We start from the raw sequence: 17,700 nt of genomic DNA, 5'->3' as shown, positions 1-17,700 counted from the left end.
GTAAATGATTTTTGGCCTTAAATGTGTAAATGCATCCCTGAAGATGCAGTAAATTATTGCCCTGTAGATATGGACCACTTTTGCATCTATTTTAAATTCTGTTCAGCATTTCTGATCACCTATATATGGGCGTTCTTTGGATTTTTCTTTGAACTATTTCTAACATCTTACTGTTTTCTCATGAATTGAGTTAAATAAAATATTTGATACACAATTTATAATTCTATGAAAATCACAATTTTATCCTTAAAAATTTTTCCTCTTCTATCAGTTCCTATAGTTCCCAGATTGGGCCATGCTCTTTCCTGCATCTTTGCCTTTGTAAAAGCTGTTGTCACTGTCCAGAAGTTTCTTTCAGATCTTTTTGCATCTGGTGAACTCCTAACCACCCTTCAATGTTTAGCTAAAGGTTGCCTTCTCTGCAAATCCCTCCTCAATTTCTCCATGAAGTTAGATACTCAAGTTGGAAGGGATTTTGTACATGCCTGTATTTCCATGCTTAGCATCCTGTGTCAATATCTATTTTTCCCACTAGACTTGGAACACCTGCAGATAGGGACTATATTCTCCTCTATCACTCCTAGCACAGAGTAGGCACTTAACAATATTACTGAACAGTCATTCAGTACCTTTTCTTGGGCTTTCTTTTAATTCTCACAATGACCTAATGAGGTTGGTCATATTCGTATCTCCCTTTTACAGATGCAGAAACCGAGCTTCGAGAAAGTGGAGTGACTTGCCCAAAGTCACACAGCTTTGGGAGGATCTGAACCCAGTTGGTGTGTCTCCAGACTGAACTATCTTAACTGCAATATTATACTGTTTGTTAATTCAGCAAATCCATGGCCCTCAGCCCTCTTTAAGTGATACCTAAACAGACAACTAAGGGTAAACTTTTGGGTTGTGTTTTTCATTGAAGGATAACATATCTTACCAGGCTGGGACAATAAAGAGCAAACGATTGTTAATATCATAATTTCTGTCTCCCCAGAAATTAGCCAGTGTGTATCAACCAAACAGAATTGGCTAGCCAAACAATTTCCTCATTATTACCATACAATGCAGCTTAAATTAAAACTATAGTTTCTCGCTCACAAAATGGACAATAGTACTTGGCACATGTAGGTTGCTTAGCAAACACCTGTCCATGGATGTGTCATACAACAGTGCTCACAATACAGGCTGCCAGTTGCCCTGTGGAGCGGCCAGGGAAGGCCTGCCCTAGTTTCAACCACCCCATCCATCTCCCTGGGCACACCTGCTCCTGCCATCGGCACTCCTACTATCACGGCTGCATCTGGGGTTTGGAGTTCACAGAAACCTCTTAAAAAGGCACCCAATTGCTCAACTTTGCTAAGCAGATGAAGAGTGAAATAAATGTTGCTTCACCAGCTGGGTAAGTGTCCAGCCTCCTGAGGGGTATCTGGGGACCATCTGACTTCCTGCCACTCACAGGGTGGAAATAAACAGATCATATTGCCATAATAAGGGACATGAGGAGCAGGGTTGGGCTGGGCTTTGATAACTGGAGTGGTGTGATTAGGGTAGCTTTGATGTTGATAAGCTGTTTCGATGGCCTTTCATCCTAGTGCCCCTGCCCTTGGAGTATTGGGCTCCAGTAAGCCAATGTAATCATTACCCAGGCCTCCAGTGCAAAAGCCAGGCTCACGGAGAGCAGGCTGGCATGGCAGCCTGCTTGGGGAGGCTTGGGGAGCAGTGAGACCAGGCCAGCTGCAGATGCATTTCCTCCCCATGCCAGGAAAGGTTTTAATTCAAAAACAAATGTATTTATCACTTCCAACCACTCCGCAGGGCAGGGCATCCTGCCTCGGGTGGAGCGTCAGTGTGCAGTGGGAACACTGGCAGGCGGCCAACGGAAACTTCACGTTTCACGAAGGTTCCTGCCACTTCGCAGTTGTTATAAAGGCCAGCATCACATCAGTGGAGACAGTCCAGCCTCCCAGCCAGCCCTAAAGACACAGGCACCAGGAAAGGGCCAGGCTCTCCAAGCCCTGGCCAGGCAACTTTGGCCCCAGTGGGCTGGATGGTGGGATGCAATGAACCATCCAACTTGGTGACTAAGGCTCTTTCTAACCCTGGAGTGTGGACAAAGGGAAAGTCTGTCATCAGCAGACAAAGGGTAAGTTGTCTGTGAATCCCAATGACACGTGCCCCATAGGCTACCTGTTTAAGGAGCTAGAAGGTTATTCCACTCTAAGAATCTCACCTTTGCCTGGTGGTCCAAGGGACTTGCTGGACATTTTCCAGAGAGGAGGAAGGAATTGCAGACAGGTGTGGTTTTCCAGCTCACCTGGCCCCAGACTGTTGAGTATTCCTTCCCCTCCCATTTAGGCTTCAGCACTGCTGGAGTCCTTTCAAAAACAGACTGGATCTTGTCACCCGCCAACTGAAAAGTCTCCTGGAAGAAGCCCACATCCATAGGGATGCCATTCCAGGTTCTTCCCGGCTCTTCCAGCCCCTATCTGTCCAGTCTCATCCCTCAACACTTTATGCACAGGCCCACAACTCCCCAAGCAAGCCCTGTGCTTTCATACCACCTCGGGTAGCCTTCCCCACTGTGTCTACCTTCTTCTGCTCACATTTCAGGGCCCAGCTGAAATGTTACCTCCTAGGTGAAGACTCTCCTGCCCTTTCTCCCCCATCCACATGGAATTTGAATGTCTTCCTCCCTTGGGCTTGCAGAGCTTGCTGTGCATAACTTTCCTAAAACATTGAACCACACCATAGCCAACTTATTTCATTCTATGTTAGTCTCTCTGACCTGATTATTAGCTCAGTGGAGTAAGGGCTCCCCTTTAACTCATCTGTCTATTCTCAGTGACTAGTATAGGCCCTGGCACATAGTAAGTGCTCAATAAATGGGAAGAATAAATGAACAATCATCTAAAAACTTCCCCTTCCTTGGAGAATCTCCTCTTCTTAGGTAGAAGTAATGCAGCTGTGAGCCTTCCAGGGCCAAAGAACATTTATCTGTGGGAAACTGCTCTGGACAAAATCTGCCCTCCCACCTTCCCCCAGAGAAACCCCAAGGCAAAGAAGGCAATGTGAAAACTAACCATTTCCAGACAAGTGAACTCTCAGATGCTAACAATTTTCCTGTGTGTTAAGAGCAAAGCCAAACCACACAAAGAAGTGAAACTTCTGAACATCCCACACCCAGGCATTTAGTTTATTACTCGGTTGGAATTTCGATGACTATAGCCATGTGAGTAAAGATGGTCCCTGCAAGAACAGAAAGATTCTGGTGGTTCTCTGATGTATAATCTTTGGCCTTTATCTTCTGGATGCATTGCACCCTACAAGATGATAAAATAGTACAATATCCTTGCTTTAGGACCCGGGCTGTACCATCCCTATAGAATTCTGAACCTTAAATGTCATCCCTGTTACTCCTTTTGGATTCTTTTGCTTCAAAAGGATGATGATGATGAAGATGATGATGGTGATGATGATGATGGTAATCCTTTTTAAGAGCATTGTTACTGCAAATCACACCTCCTCTGTCAATAAAATAGGCTAAAATCTGGATATTCCAGATTTTAATGAAATCAAATTAATTTAAAATTAATTTGAATTTGAAATTAATTTTAATATCTTATTTAACCTAATATATTCAAAATATTAATATATTTGGAATATTCCAAAGATTCCAACTTTCATAAAGATAGAATTCATCTCATTGGTAAGAACTGCTCTAACTCATCAGTTCTACCCTTGGAAAAAGGGGCAAAAATTTAAACACTTTTCCCCACCCTCAGCACTGCTGAGCATTTCTTCCCCAACTCGGTTGCCCAGGCCAGGTGGAAAGGAAACCAAATATCCATTCATCTCTAACAACTCCAATCCCATTTCCAGGAAAAGGAGGTCATAGCTCGCCCCAGCAGAAAGAAACAGAGTCCCCCATCTGCATGGCCTGGCCCCTCCCGCCCCTCCAGCCTATTTCTCCCCACTTGCCCCACACTCCACTACAGCCATGCTGAACTGCTTACAGCTCCCCAAACACACTGCGACCCACTGCCTCCTACACTCCTCACCATCTCACTCTTCACTTCACTCCTACTCATCATCTGAAGTAGATATCATCTCCTCCCAGAAGCCTTTCCCTAGCTGCCAAAGCTCAGTTAAGGCCCTTTCAAACTGCTCCTAGCTCACCCTCTCCTTCCCCGTCCCAACAGTAATCACACTGCTTCACGACCATCAAGGACTTATCTTTCTCACCCTCTAGACAAGTATGGTCTAATAGTAATATAGTGCCAGCCACATATTAATTTTGAATTTTCTGGTAATCTCATTAAAGAAGAAAAAAACAGATGAAATTATTATTATTATTATTATTTGAGATGGAGTTCGCTCTTGTTGCCCAGGCTGGAATGCAATGGCGCGATCTCAGCTCACTGCAACCTCCACCTGCCTGGTTCAAGGGATTCCCCTGCCTCAGCCTCCCGAGTAGCTGGGATTACAGACATGCGCCACCACACCTGGCTAATTTTGTATTTTTAGTAGAGACAGGGTTTCTCCATGTTGGTCAGGCTGCTCTCGAACTCCCAACCTCAGGTGATCTGCCTACCTCGGCCTCCCAAAGTGCTGGGATTACAGGTGTGAGCCACCGCACCTGGCCTGAAATTAATTTTAATAATATATTTTATTTAATCTAGTATAGCCAAAATATTATTTCAACATGTAATATAAAACAATTGCTCATGAGATATTATACATGCTTTTTCCCCCTACTAGGTCCTCATTATCCAGTGTGTATTTTACCCTTACTGAACATCTCCATTTGGACTAAGCATATTCGAAGTACTCCATAGTTACACGTGGCTGGCGGCTACCATATTGCAAAACAAGGGCTGAGATGAAATTTCCTGAAGTCAGGGCATGGGCTCAACCTCTCACACTAGTGTATCTTGTACCTTGCTTGGCACAAGAGCAACAGTGTGAACAGCATCTTTGAATGACTTCATCCCCCCAAGGGAGGGAGGTATACAAGCACTGACCTGTGGCCCAGAACAGTGGGTGTCTGCAACATAAGCTGTAAGCACTATGGTTTCAGCTAAAATTTCACTAATCCAGCAAAACTCTCTAAATAAAAGAAAGATGGCTGGGCATGGGCTGAATACATTCATATTTCTTTTTTTTTTAATATTTTTTATTTTTTAGAAACAGGGTCTTGCTCTGTCATCCAGGCTGGAGTGCAATGGTGCAATCTCAGCTCAATGCAACCTCCACCTCCCAGGCTCAAGCAATCCTTGGCCTCAGCCTCCCGAGTAGCTGAGATTACAGGCATGCACCACCATATGTGGCTAATTTTTGTATTTTTTGTAGAGATGGCATTTTTTGCCCAGGTTGATCTCTAACTCCTGGGCTCAAGGGCTCTGCCCTCCTCAACCTCCCAAAGTGCTGGAATTATAGGCATGAAAGCCTGGCCCCACATTCATATTTCAAGCATTACTCAAAATGGCATAAATAACCAGTTCAGCAAAGCAAATTGGACATTTGGAATTCAGCAAAATGTAACTTAACCTTCATATAGGCTGGAAACCAAATGAAAATGCAGCATCTCCAGGCAATTTCCTTGAAATGGATCAACTTGAAACATTCCCTATCATAGGACCAGTAGACAGGAGAGGAGCCAAAGAAGGAAGGGTGAGTGTGGAATTATGAGTCGTACTACTCTCTGTTTCAAGATTCCTAGAGTTTTTATCCTAAAAGGTGTTACTTTTTTTTTTTTTTTTTTTTTTTGAGACAAGAGTCTCACTCTGTCATCCAGGCTGGAGTGCAGTGGCGTGATGTTGGCTCACTGCAACCTCTGCCTGCCAGGTTCAAACAATTCTCCTGCCTCAGCCTCCTGAGTAGCTAGGATTGTAAGCACATACCAGCATGCCCAGCTAATTTTTGTATTTTTAGTAGAGACGGGGTTTCACCATGTTGGCCAGGATGGTCTCAATCTCTTGACCTCGTGATCTGCCCGCCTCGGCCTCCCAAAGTGCTGGGATTACAGGCGTGAGCCACCGTGCCTGGCCAAAAGCTGTTACTTTTAAAGGTGTTTCTTAGAAATAGCAAAGCAGTAGAGCCAGGAAAAACAATTACATCAGCCACAAACTCCAGAGAAGCAACCTCCAGGAAATGCCTCAAGGACATGTGAGGAGCAGACACTGCAGAGCTCAGGGAATGGATGGATGGCTTTTTCTCGGTCCAGTCAGATAGTTCTAGATTCCCAGATGGACAGATCTCAAGGACTTTTTTTTTTTTAGATGGAGTCTTGCTGTGTCACCCAGGCTGGAGTGCGGTGGTGCGATCTCAGCTCACTGCAACCTCCACCTCCTTGATTCTCCTGCCTCAGCCTCCTGAGTAGTTGAGACTACAGGCACCCGCCACCATGCCCGGTAAATTTTTGTATTTTTAGTAGAGACGGGGTTTCACCATGTTGGCCAGGATGGTCTTGAACTCCTGACCTCAGGTGATCCGCCCGCCTCAGCCTCCCAAAGTGCTGGGATTACAGGCTGAGCCACCATGCCCAGCCCCAAGGACTTCTGATGGAACAGTTGCTACACCAGCAGTTCTTAAGCTTTAGTGGGCACTAGAAGCACCTAGGGGGCTGGTTAAAAATCCAGATTGCTGGACTTCACCATTCAAAGAGTCTGATCGAGTTGGTCTGAGGTGAGTCCCAGGAATACGCGTTCTTACCTGTCAAGTATCTTAGGTGATTCTAATAGGGAGTTCCACAGTTTAAAAATAACCCTAAACAATGGTAGTTATAATCTGCTACCCATAATCAGTTCACTTTTCTCTCACCTTTCCTTTCTAAATGCCCCCAGAGCTACGATACCCTGTAGGCCACAGGTATGGTTGTGCAGTTGATGTGCTATATAATGGCTACCAACTGAAAAGGCAAGTGGGAGCCGGAATCTAGGTGCCTGGCGACATGGGGCTGTGTTTACCCAGAGTGATGAGCCTTCTTTCTTTGGACAGAGGTGCTTCCAACTTGCAAGCCTTGTGCTCTAGGGGTCCTTTTAGCCCAGAGGGCTGCTTTTTTTCTGATTTAATCAAAGACACTCTATAGGTTAGTAGTAGCCCTGAACCTGCTGTTTGACTCCTTGGCCACCTTATCTTCCCCAGACCTCAACAGCGAGCATCCTCTACCAATCCTTGCTCCAGAAATGGGTTTAGTGGCTCATCATTTTCCTTATCCATCAGCCAGTCAGCCACCATCAGGTCTTCCTGATCACCTAGGATACTCCCGGCCACGGTCAGCCCCTGGGTGGTTCGGTCCTCCCTGGGCAAGCCTGGTCAGTGCCTCTGTGTGAATGAGTGAGCCATTGCCTCCCTGAGTCTGTTTCCTGGAAAGTCTCAGCCTCGCTGATTTCATGTACTCATCGCAGGTTTCTACTGGGCCTGATTATTATTTAAAGGGAAAGACGGCTCCATGGGAATAGCTCATGAACAAGTCTCTAGGTTAAGAGGCTCACCAAGGGGGCAGACTGCTGAGTGGGATAGATGCTGAAGTGACTGACTCTATTTTCACAAATTCCCTTCTCTTTCTCTTCTCCCCGGCTTTTTCAATTTTCTGAACTGGATGAATACTTCATGACAGACTGTGCATGTCGGAGCAGACAAAGAATTAATAAAAGGGTCATTGAACCTGCTCTGAATCTCAGATGCATCCTTCGTGAAGTGAAAAAAGATTCCCCTGAGCTGCTAAGAGCAAGGAAACACAATCCGGGCTGAGCTGGAAACTCTAGATCTGCTACAACCTGGTTAATTGCTACTGGGCAGAGAGGTAAAGAATAGATAAGAATTTGCAGCTGTAAAAAAAAAAAAAGAAATCTGAAAGGGATAGAGCAGCTTAGTAAAAAGACAGCTGGAATCTGAAGCCACCTCCATTCATTCATGGAACAGTTATGAGGCGCCTATTCCCATAGTGTCACAAGCACTGACTGTCGTAGGTCCAGGGAGACACAGGTCCCTCAAAGAGCTTACTCCTAGAGTAGCAGGTTTATATTTGTAATTATAAACAAATAACTACAGTAAAATGTGGCAAGTGGCAAGAAAGAGAAAGGCACAAAGCACTGTGGGTGCACCCAGGGCAGGAAAGTCCCAGCGGGTGATGGGCAGCTCCCTGGGGGCAGCATGGGGAACAGCAGAGGGAACAGCATATGTGAAGGCAGAGGGGCCAATCATCTTGACCTGGAAGGTGAATCACAAGCATTCCTACCTCGCTGAAGCACGGCGTGAAGGAAGGGAGAGGCAAGAGACAGGGCTTGGAAGGCAGGCTGAAGCCAGTTGTAAGGGACCTTTGAATCATGTGCAGAAGTATCTGGGATTTCTCCATGAGGAATCATCGAAGCCTTCTTCAAGTAAGGGAGTAACTGAGATCAAACCTGTGGTTTAAACAAAACAAAACAAAACAAAAAAAACCTGTCATTTTTCATTTGCTTTCCTTTTGTTTATTTAAATAAACTAGTTTTGAAAAGCAGTTTGTGAACATAGTAACAACATTAAACACTCTCCAAATGGGGTATGGAGAGAAGCCTCCTTTCCACCTCCTACTACCAAGCTCCCTGTCATCCCTTCCTAGAAGCAATCTTTCTTTCTAGTTTTACGTATATCCAACCAGAAGCATCATAGGCAGGCATATATATTTATACACATATGACCACAGCATACTATTGTGCAGGTTGTATACTGCATGAGGCCACCAGTCAAGGAGACTAGAGGAGGTTAAAATCCATTGCACACTTGCTTGCCACTGGCATGGTGCTGCATATACCAGAGAGGACATTTTTCCTAATTTGTTCAAAGGTACTACATGTGGCTGGGCACGGTGGCTCAAGCCTGTAATACCAGCATTTTGGGAAGCCAAGGCAGACAGATCACCTGAGGTCAGAAGTTCAAGACCAGCCTGGCCAACATGGTGAAACCCCATCTCTACTAAAAATACAAAAATAAGCTGGGTGTGGTGATGGGCACCTATAGTCCCAGGTACTTGGGAGGCTGAGACAAGAGAATCGCTTGAACCCGGGAGGTGGAGGTTGCAGTTAGCCGAGATCGCACCACTACACTCCAGCCTGGGGGACAGAGTGAGCAAGACTCTGTCTCAAAAAAAGAAAAGAAAAAAAAAAACAAAACAGAAAACAAAGGTACTACATAGGCTAGCTGAAGCCATTTATATACATCACACACATGCACGTGTACACATAGGCACTCATCCATTTTCACAGCTTTTTATTTATATAAAAGAGAATATATTCTATATTCATTGTATAATACCTTTATTTTATAAAGTAGCATGGATATCATTCACATGGACACAAGAAGATCCACCTAATTTTCTTTCACGGCCACTTGGCTTTTTTTTTTTTTTTTTTTTTAGCACCTAGGGTCTTTATTGTGAAAGACAACTCACTTCTCACCAGTTAAAACCAAAACCAAAAGGGAATTCAACCAGATGTCAGCATGCCACCCAGCTTGACATCAGCAGGCTATGCTTCCATGAGTATCTCCATCTTCAGGCCTCCCAGAAGCTCCAGGATTTACCCATGTGGCTAAAACTATTTCAAGCCTCATATCCATTCTGATTCATTCTACTTAGACAACATGTCATTATATATGAAACAGTTACTGTGGCCAGGGAAATATGATGGATTGAGTTAGTGGCTTCCACCAGTTGGTGTCCACCCCTGGAGATAAGAGTGAGGTCAACACCAATCAACACTTAGGAGGGGCATGAGGGAATGAATGCTAGGGTAGCAACCAGTAGATGGCCTTTGCAAATTCCATTATCCAGCTCCCAAGTTGGATAGCTCCTACCAATGGTCCTTTACCTTGCTCCCAATATTTTGTCATTATAAACAATGCTGTAATGAACATCCTTACACATACATCTTTTCAGGTACAAGAATATCTGTAAAATAATTTCCTAGAAGTGGAACTTTGAGTCAAAGGGTGACCATACTTGTACCTTTGATAAACATTACTATATTGCCTTTCGAAGAGGCTGTGCTAATTCATTCCCGCAACATCTGTGAGATTGCTTGCTTCTACACATCATTGGCTGTGTGTCGTCAACTTTCTTAGACCTGTATTTTCAAAGTTCAATTTAACAGTAGTGTGGTTGATGGATAGGAAGGGGAATGAGAATGGAGGTAAGAAAAGTAGCCATGTAATTACAATAATGAAAGAGATGATAAGAACCTGAACTAAGGTAGCTGCCATGTGTTGAAAAGTAGAGGCAGAATCAAGACATGCATGTTCTCAGCACAATGTTGCAATGGAAAAGAGAGCTATTTTTCTGAAAATTTTGCACTGAAAAGGCTTCATTTTGATTTTTTTAAATAAAAGGAAGCCAAAGAAAAGATTCTGCTGCCGGGTGCGGTGGCTCAAGCCTGTAATCCCAGCACTTTGGGAGGTCGAGGTGGGCAGATCACGAGGTCAGGAGATGGAGACCATCCTGGCTAACACGGTGAAACCCCATCTCTACTAAAAACACAAAAACATTAGCCAGGCTTGGTGGCGGGTACCTGTAGTCCCCCCTACTCAGGAGGCTGAGGCAGGAGAATGGTGTGAACCCGGGAGGTGGAGATTGCAGTGAGCCAAGATCGCGCCACTGCACTCCAGCCTGGGCAACAGAGCAAGACTCCGTCTCAAAAAAAAAAAAAAAAAAAAAAAAAAGATTCTGCTAAAAAGACTTTTCCAGTTGGAAATAGAATTCTACTAAACATGCAAAGACCTTAACACAGATCCTACATAGAGAAATTGAGTTAAACATGCTCAGGTCTCAAAAAGAAACCTAGAAATGGAATAATGTGTTATCAGAGCACACATTAAATGTGTTATTAGAAGCACACTTTGTAAATTCTAAACAGTCCACAGTGTAGGAGAACGTGGCAATAATGGTCTTATTAAAGCAGAATCAAGCACTGGACCCAAGGACCACTGTTCAACTGGTGAAAAATCCTTCCTCTCTGGATTCTTCCCCTTGGATCCTATAGACCAGAGTATTCTCAGTTCTGACACCAACTTTGCCATGTACACTGTAGGCGTCATAGCAAATCCTAGCTAAAATAGTGTTATATCCATTACTGGCACATTTCTCTCATTTCAAAATGATATTCCTGATTATTTATAAAATCTTCTGGTGAAGATTTCTACAGTATACCTTATAAGGTATGTATAGGATGCACCCTGCTACTGAGCTACCTAAATCCCTCCACATTGCTCACATTTCTCAGAATGGCTGTAAACTGTTTCTCCACTGGCTGTAATGACAAAGGGAAAGAAGTATTTCTTCCTCCCAATCTCATGACATTGTAACAAGCTCCCAATCTTTTCTCATTATCTGCACCAACCATTCCAAGATCCTTCTTTCCTATAAATTCTTAAAGTAGAAAACAAAAAGGAGAACATTTTTGAAATAGCTACAAAGGAGAAAAAAATCAAACATATTAATATTTCTGGGAGGTTTAATGTTCCCGTGGGAAGAAGGTCGGATAAACAAGGTAGGTGGAGTGGGAGGTGAGGCCCAGAGTAGAACAGTCCAGGCCACGTTATGTCGCCTCTGGCGGAAGCCCTTGAAAGAGGCAGCAAGAGGGTTGCAGACCTGAAAATCAGAGCTGGAGAAGTTTATCAGGCGCCCCGAAGCCATCTGGGCACCAGCAGAACCCACACTCTCGGAACACTGCTGCATGCTGAGCCCAGCCGATCGCAGCCCAGCCTGCACCACAACCACCTGCCCTCTGCTCAGCACAGCTCTGCAGCAAAGGGTCTGGGCAGAAGGCTTTGCACTTGTGGTGTGTGCAATGCTTATTTCTTCAACCAGAAAAGTCTTTCTGAGCTTTGTTGAGGGCATCAGATCTCCCTCCGTTGCACTTATTTTTCAATATAAATGTATAAATGGTGCTTCTATAACAGGATGCCAAGAAGCCTAGAGTCCAGAGAATCTCCTGGGCCCTAAAACCCAGGCTGGCCCAGGCCCTTCAGTTTAGCCTTGAGTCCTGGGTCCAGTCGTGTGCACTGATTGATTAAGGGCCAGTAGTCCATGGTGAAAGAAGGATCTCAAGGCAGAGTTAAGCTCTCCCTCAGAGACCTTGCTACAGCCACACTTAAAACCAGCTCTAGGCAGCTGTGTCCCTGGAGATCCTCTCCCTGGCCGGGCACTGCATCCCATTCCATTTCTGCCCTGCCATTCTTTGAGGCCAGGGGAAGACCTGCCTCTCTATGAAGCCTCTCTTGACCACCCCCACAGGAGGCTCTCACTTCTATCGCCCTTCAATCGCTGCTGTGACTGTTACTGTGGACACTGTCTCCTCAGCAAGAGCGTGAGGCACTCAGCTCCTTGGTCTCTTCTCGCATGAAGCATGCTGCTGGCATGTGGGAGACACCAGGGCTGTTGAATCAAGAGAGACCGTGCTGTTCCATCCTCCCCTAGACACCACAGTCCAATTCCCGAAAGGATCCAATGTTTCCTGTAGCTGATCACAGGTAGCTGAGTACCCAGAGGATGGTAAAATAATTTCCAATAAGTATGGACTTCCAGTAAGGATGGACTTACTGCAGTCCATATGGGGTCAAACTCTGAATATGAGCAAGTCTTGCTTCCTTAGTCTCCCTCCCTCCTTTGACCCTCAGCCTTGTTCATGCCTACCTACCTCATCACCAGCATCACGAAGACCTCACAGCCATGAGGTCCCTGAAGTCTGCCCTTTGTTCTGGGAAAGTGGCATAAAACTTTTTTTTTTTTTGAGACGAAGTCTTGCCTTGTCACCCAAGCTGGAGTGCAGTGGCGTGATCTCAGCTCACTGCAATCTCTGCCTCTGGGGTTCAAGCAGTTCTCCTGCCTCAGCCTCCTGAGCTGAGATTACAGGCACTCTCCATCATGCCTGGCTAATTTTTGTATTTTTAGTAGAAACGGGGTTTTACCACATTGGCCAGGCTGGTCTCGAACTCCTGATCTCAGGCGATCCACCCACCTCGGCCTCCCAAAGTGCTGGGATTACAGGTGTAAGCCACCATGCCCAGCCAATTCTTTTTTCCAAGTAAAGCCCTCATTAGAAAAACAAACATCTCGCCTGCTCATATTATAACCTTTCACAGCATAATTTTGGTATATTTTTATGCTTTTAAAACCTCTTCCCACCAAGGATGAAGAAGAGGTGGGGCAAAGTGAGTGAAGAGATGGATATTTCTGTTACAAACAGGCAAGTTAATGCCTCTCAGAAACGACTGAAGGGGCCTGAAAGGCCTAGAAGAGTAAATGGACCTCCCTAAAGGTACCAGGTCTCCCAGAAGGCAGTGGCCATAGGCCAGCCACTCACAAGGGCCTGGCACTATACAACTGGCCCTGAGCCCATGCAGGGCAGGAACTGGAGGGATGCTGTCCCCCTCGGTATCAAGGTAGGAGCCAATTTGTAGGCAGCCACTTGGGCTCCATTGGGCCACCAAGTACCTTGTCTCACCCATATGTTTTCCCTTTCCTTACAAAGCTGTTTCCTCAGAGGGTTCAGTGAGGAAACCCCTGAATAAACAGAGAGCATGCTGTTGGCCCGAGTTCTCTGAGGTGCACCCCAGGGACACAACCCTGGGCTGAGCCTACTTCCAGGCCTCTTGCCAGCCCTCCTGCCAGTCACAACTGTTGTTTCCATGAAGTAGTTTCTTTCAACTCCACTTACTTCACCCTCTGAAGGAAAAGCTTATGTCTCCAAACAGCAAGGCAGAGGAAATCTCTGAGGCAGATGTCTACTGAAGGTGCTGAAGCCCTCTGCCCTCTCTTCCAGAAGGCCCTCCCCAGCGACAGAACAATGGCTCCAATCATGCCAGGGAGCTCCACAGGCCTCCAGGTTGGCTTCCTTTCAGTGTCTGTTTAGTTCAGGGGCCTCGTCTTGTGTGAGGGGTGTGGGGTGGGCAAAAAGCTGCTGACATGAAAGGCCATAGAGGCACAGACATGGCTGTTATCTCTATTTTATAGATGGTAAAGCTAAGGCTCAGAGATCATATAGCTGAGAATGGACAGAACCAGAAGTCCAGCCCATGTTTGTCTGATTTGAAATCCCAGATCTTAACCATGACCCTCTATACATGGTGGACCATTTGGATACATGGGACCAGTGCCACAAACCAGGTTCACCGTGTGTACAGGAAGGGTCCTGCCAAACTCAAGGATTGGCTCAAGAAATAAATGGGCTGCACCTCAGGAAGGGGACCAGGGAAAGTGGGTTTTGGCAGCAGCAGATGACCCCATTCTTTGCCAATATTATCATTGCTGTTTTGCTCTTGAGTTCCAGAAATTCAAGAAATAGTAGACAATGTCTACCACTTGCTGGTGCAATCTTGAGCAATTTACCTACTCTCTGCTTGCCTCATTTTTCCTCATCTGTAAAATGGAAATATTAAGAGCCCCTATCTCATAGGGTGGTTGTGAGGATCAAGTGAGTTAATATGTGCAAACACCCAGAACAGTGCCTGGCACTTGGTAAGCACTGTATATTGCTGATGAGATCATCACCATCCCCATCTTCATCCACATTACCATCACCTTGGTCTAACACCTCCCTCATATCTCTCCAGGCATTATCAAGCCCTCTTGCTTATTGCTCCCAGAGCTGTTAATGACACCTTTAATAGAGTCCTCATCACTTTGTATCGATGCACTGAATATGAGAAGGATCATAATTTTCCATCTCTGTATCTCCAGTGCCTTCTACAGTGCCTAGCATATAGTCGGTATGCAATAAATGTGTCGAGTACATGCAACATGATACTTAATTCTAAAAATATGGCTTTCAGACAAGTCACAAAGCCTATTTTTTTTTTTTCTTTTTGAGACAGGGTCTCACTCTGTCGCACGGGCTAGAGTACAGTGGCACGATCATAGCTCACTGCAGCCTCAAACTCCTGGGCTCAATCTATCATCTCGCCTCAGCCGCCTGAGCAGCTGGGACTATAGGAGCATACCACCACACCCAGCTTTTTCTTTTTCTTTTTCTTTTTTTTAAATAGAGATGAGTTCTCCCTATGGTGCCCAGACTGGTCTTGAACTCCTGGGCTCAAGCTTCAGCCTCCCAAAATTGTGAGCCACCACATTTTGCCAAGGTCATCTGATTTTTATAAGATTTAAAAATATGTCTCCCCAGACATACAGATAAGAAGTACACATGACACATGATAATATGTGACAATAAAATTGAAAGGGTTTGAAATTGTCAAGTAGGCCAGGCGTGGTGGTTCATACCTGTAATCCCAGCACTTGGGAGGCCAAAGCAGGAGATCACTTGAGCCCAGGAGTTTGAAATTAGCATGGGAAACATGCTAATTTTTGTATGTTTAGAAACCCTGTTTCTACAAAAAAAAATTTAAAATTAGCAGGGCATGGTGGTGTGTACCTATAGCCTCAGATACTTGGGAGGCTGAGGTGGGAGGATCTGTTTGAGCCCAGGAGTTCAAGGCTGCAGTGAGCCAGGACCAGGCTACTGCACTCTAGCTTGGGCCACAGAGCAAGACTCTATCTCAAAAATAAATAAGCAAGTAAATAAGTAAAAATAAATAATAAATTGTGAAGTGTTGAAGACGTAAGAAATTTCCATTGTGATAATCATTGTATCAAACAGTACTAACAAACCCCATCTGAGGTCCTGATGACCTAGAGATCCTCTCCCTCTTCAGCATTTAAAGACTCAGAAGTAGATATGGTTCCTGAGAAATAGCCCCATGAATGTTGCCCTAAATAAAACACTTTTCCAGGCTGGAGGCAGTGGCTCATGCCTATAATCCCAGTACTTTGGGAGGCCAAGGCAGGTGGATCGCTTGAGTTCAGGAGTTTGAGACCAGCCTGGGAAACGTGGCAAAACCCTGTCTCTACAAAAAATACAAAAATTAGCCAGGCATGGTAGGAGGATACTTGAGCCCGTAAAGTTGAGGCTGCCATGAACTATGACTGCACCACTGCACTCCAGCTTAGGCAACAGAGTGACACCCTGTCTCAAAAGAAAAAGGAAAACGGCCAGGCACCCAGTGGCTCACGCCTGTAATCCCAGCACTTTGGAAGGCTGAGGCAGGCGGATCACGAGGTCAGGAGATCGAGACCATCCTGGCTAACATGGTGAAACCCCCTCTCTGCTAAAAATACAAAAAATTAGCTGGGCGTCGTGGTGGGCGCCTGTGGTCCCAGCTACTTGGGAGGCTGAGGCAGGAGAACGGCGTGAACCTGGGAGGTGGAGCTTGCAGTGAGCCAAGATCACACCACTGCACTCCAGCCTGGTGACAGAGTGAGACTCTGTCTCAAAAAAAAAAAGGAAAGAAAAAGGAAAGCAACTTTTCTAAGGAATCACCATCATTTGGAATGTTTTAAAATGAGCTTTTGAAAGACAGACTCCACAAATCGATTCATGAACTATTAATTGAGCACCTATGTGTGCCAGGCACAGGATCTACAAATATGAGTTAACATCAGGTGCCTACTTCTAAGGACTCTGCTCTCTAGTAAGGGAAACAGACACCTGATCCAATCATTCTTATACAATATGGAGGGTGATAAATAAAGACATACCCACTGTGTTCAGACTGCAGAGGAGGGACCCAATTCGGAGGTCTGTGGATTTTGAAATGGAAGTAGAGATTGGCCTAGGACAAAGGGTGCATGTTGAAGTTCTTTTCTGGGCAGCTATGGTTCAGAGACACCCAGGATTCCTAAGCACACTGCTGCACATTCTAAGAAGGCACAACTATTGCTATTGCAAACCATGTTTAAGAGGCCAGCAAGAGGAAGCCTCCTCCTGGGCGTGCACTGGAGCTGCTGGCCTGGGGCGGGTACTCCATCCCAATACCCAGGACATAGGTATCTTTGCTCAAACAAAGCCGGTGCTGTCCCCGACTGCCACAGGCTTCCCAGCAGCCCCAAAGCCCTCCCCACTGGGTCTATAAATAATAATTGAATGTCGTCCACCTCACCTTGAAAATGCTCACCACTACCCATGCCCTGAGGGAGGAGCATTATCCTGTTGTTTCTGATGATTTCCTTCCTTCAAGCCCAGGCCTGTGCACCCGCTGGTCATTATGGATGTGTGTCTGGTTTTCAAGAGGATGGCTATTCTTTGTATTTAGATCATTATTTTTAAATAAATGAGGTGCTGTGGCAAGTGAAACAATAGTGTCTGTTCTGAATGATAACCCTTCGTTCACCTTGTGTGGCTGGGTATTCTACACTAGGAAGAAATGCGAGGGGACCCATAAAGGGAGCCCTAAGGTTTGGAGCCAAGAGTCACTTCCCTTTTAAGGAAAGACTCTTTCAGTTCGCATGGCTGCTGGGATATGTTTTCCTCTCAGGGCTAGCTGCAGATCCCTATGCAGGTGGGACTTTTTGGAGGTAGCTCCTGTGATAAACTCTCTTCAGGGAATTAATGCATTGTCCCAAATCAGGCTCCTCTGTTTTCAGCTAATCCCCGCAAGTAACCTTCACCTTCTGCCTTGGAGGCCTGAGGGACGTGAAAGGCCACTCCCTCATCTCCCCCAGCACCTGGCACTGCAGGTCCCAGGAAGGAACTCCAGGAAGAGGCTGGGCTGGGGAAGAGGAGGAAGAGGAGGAAGGCTTGGCAGATCTCTCTGGCACTGGGCCAAACACACTAGATGCAGAGAGTAATAAGCCTCTTTTGTAAATGATGTAGAGCCCAGAAAGAAATTCCGCAGCCT

The 17,700-nt window shown here is 45.5% G+C and overlaps 1 long non-coding RNA gene across 2 annotated transcripts in view; it reads right to left on the bottom strand.

Moving 5' to 3' along the window:
- Positions 1 to 3,183: 3,183 nt before the first annotated feature.
- LOC129531905 (uncharacterized) overlaps positions 3,184 to 17,700 on the bottom strand; it is a 70,108-nt gene continuing 55,591 nt past the window's right edge. For both annotated transcript variants that reach the window (XR_010129615.1, XR_008677354.2), the window contains 2 exons: positions 8,237 to 8,402; positions 3,184 to 3,544 (listed from right to left, as the gene is read on the bottom strand). This is a non-coding gene — a long non-coding RNA (uncharacterized lncRNA). The remainder of the gene's footprint in view (positions 3,545 to 8,236; positions 8,403 to 17,700) is intronic.

The sequence above is a fragment of the Gorilla gorilla genome, chromosome 11 (assembly GCF_029281585.2).
Source record: "Gorilla gorilla gorilla isolate KB3781 chromosome 11, NHGRI_mGorGor1-v2.1_pri, whole genome shotgun sequence".
NCBI classification, from domain to species: domain Eukaryota; kingdom Metazoa; phylum Chordata; class Mammalia; order Primates; family Hominidae; genus Gorilla; species Gorilla gorilla.
The sequence above is the reverse complement of the archived record's forward strand: the minus strand, read 5'-3'. Positions and strand labels throughout refer to the sequence as shown.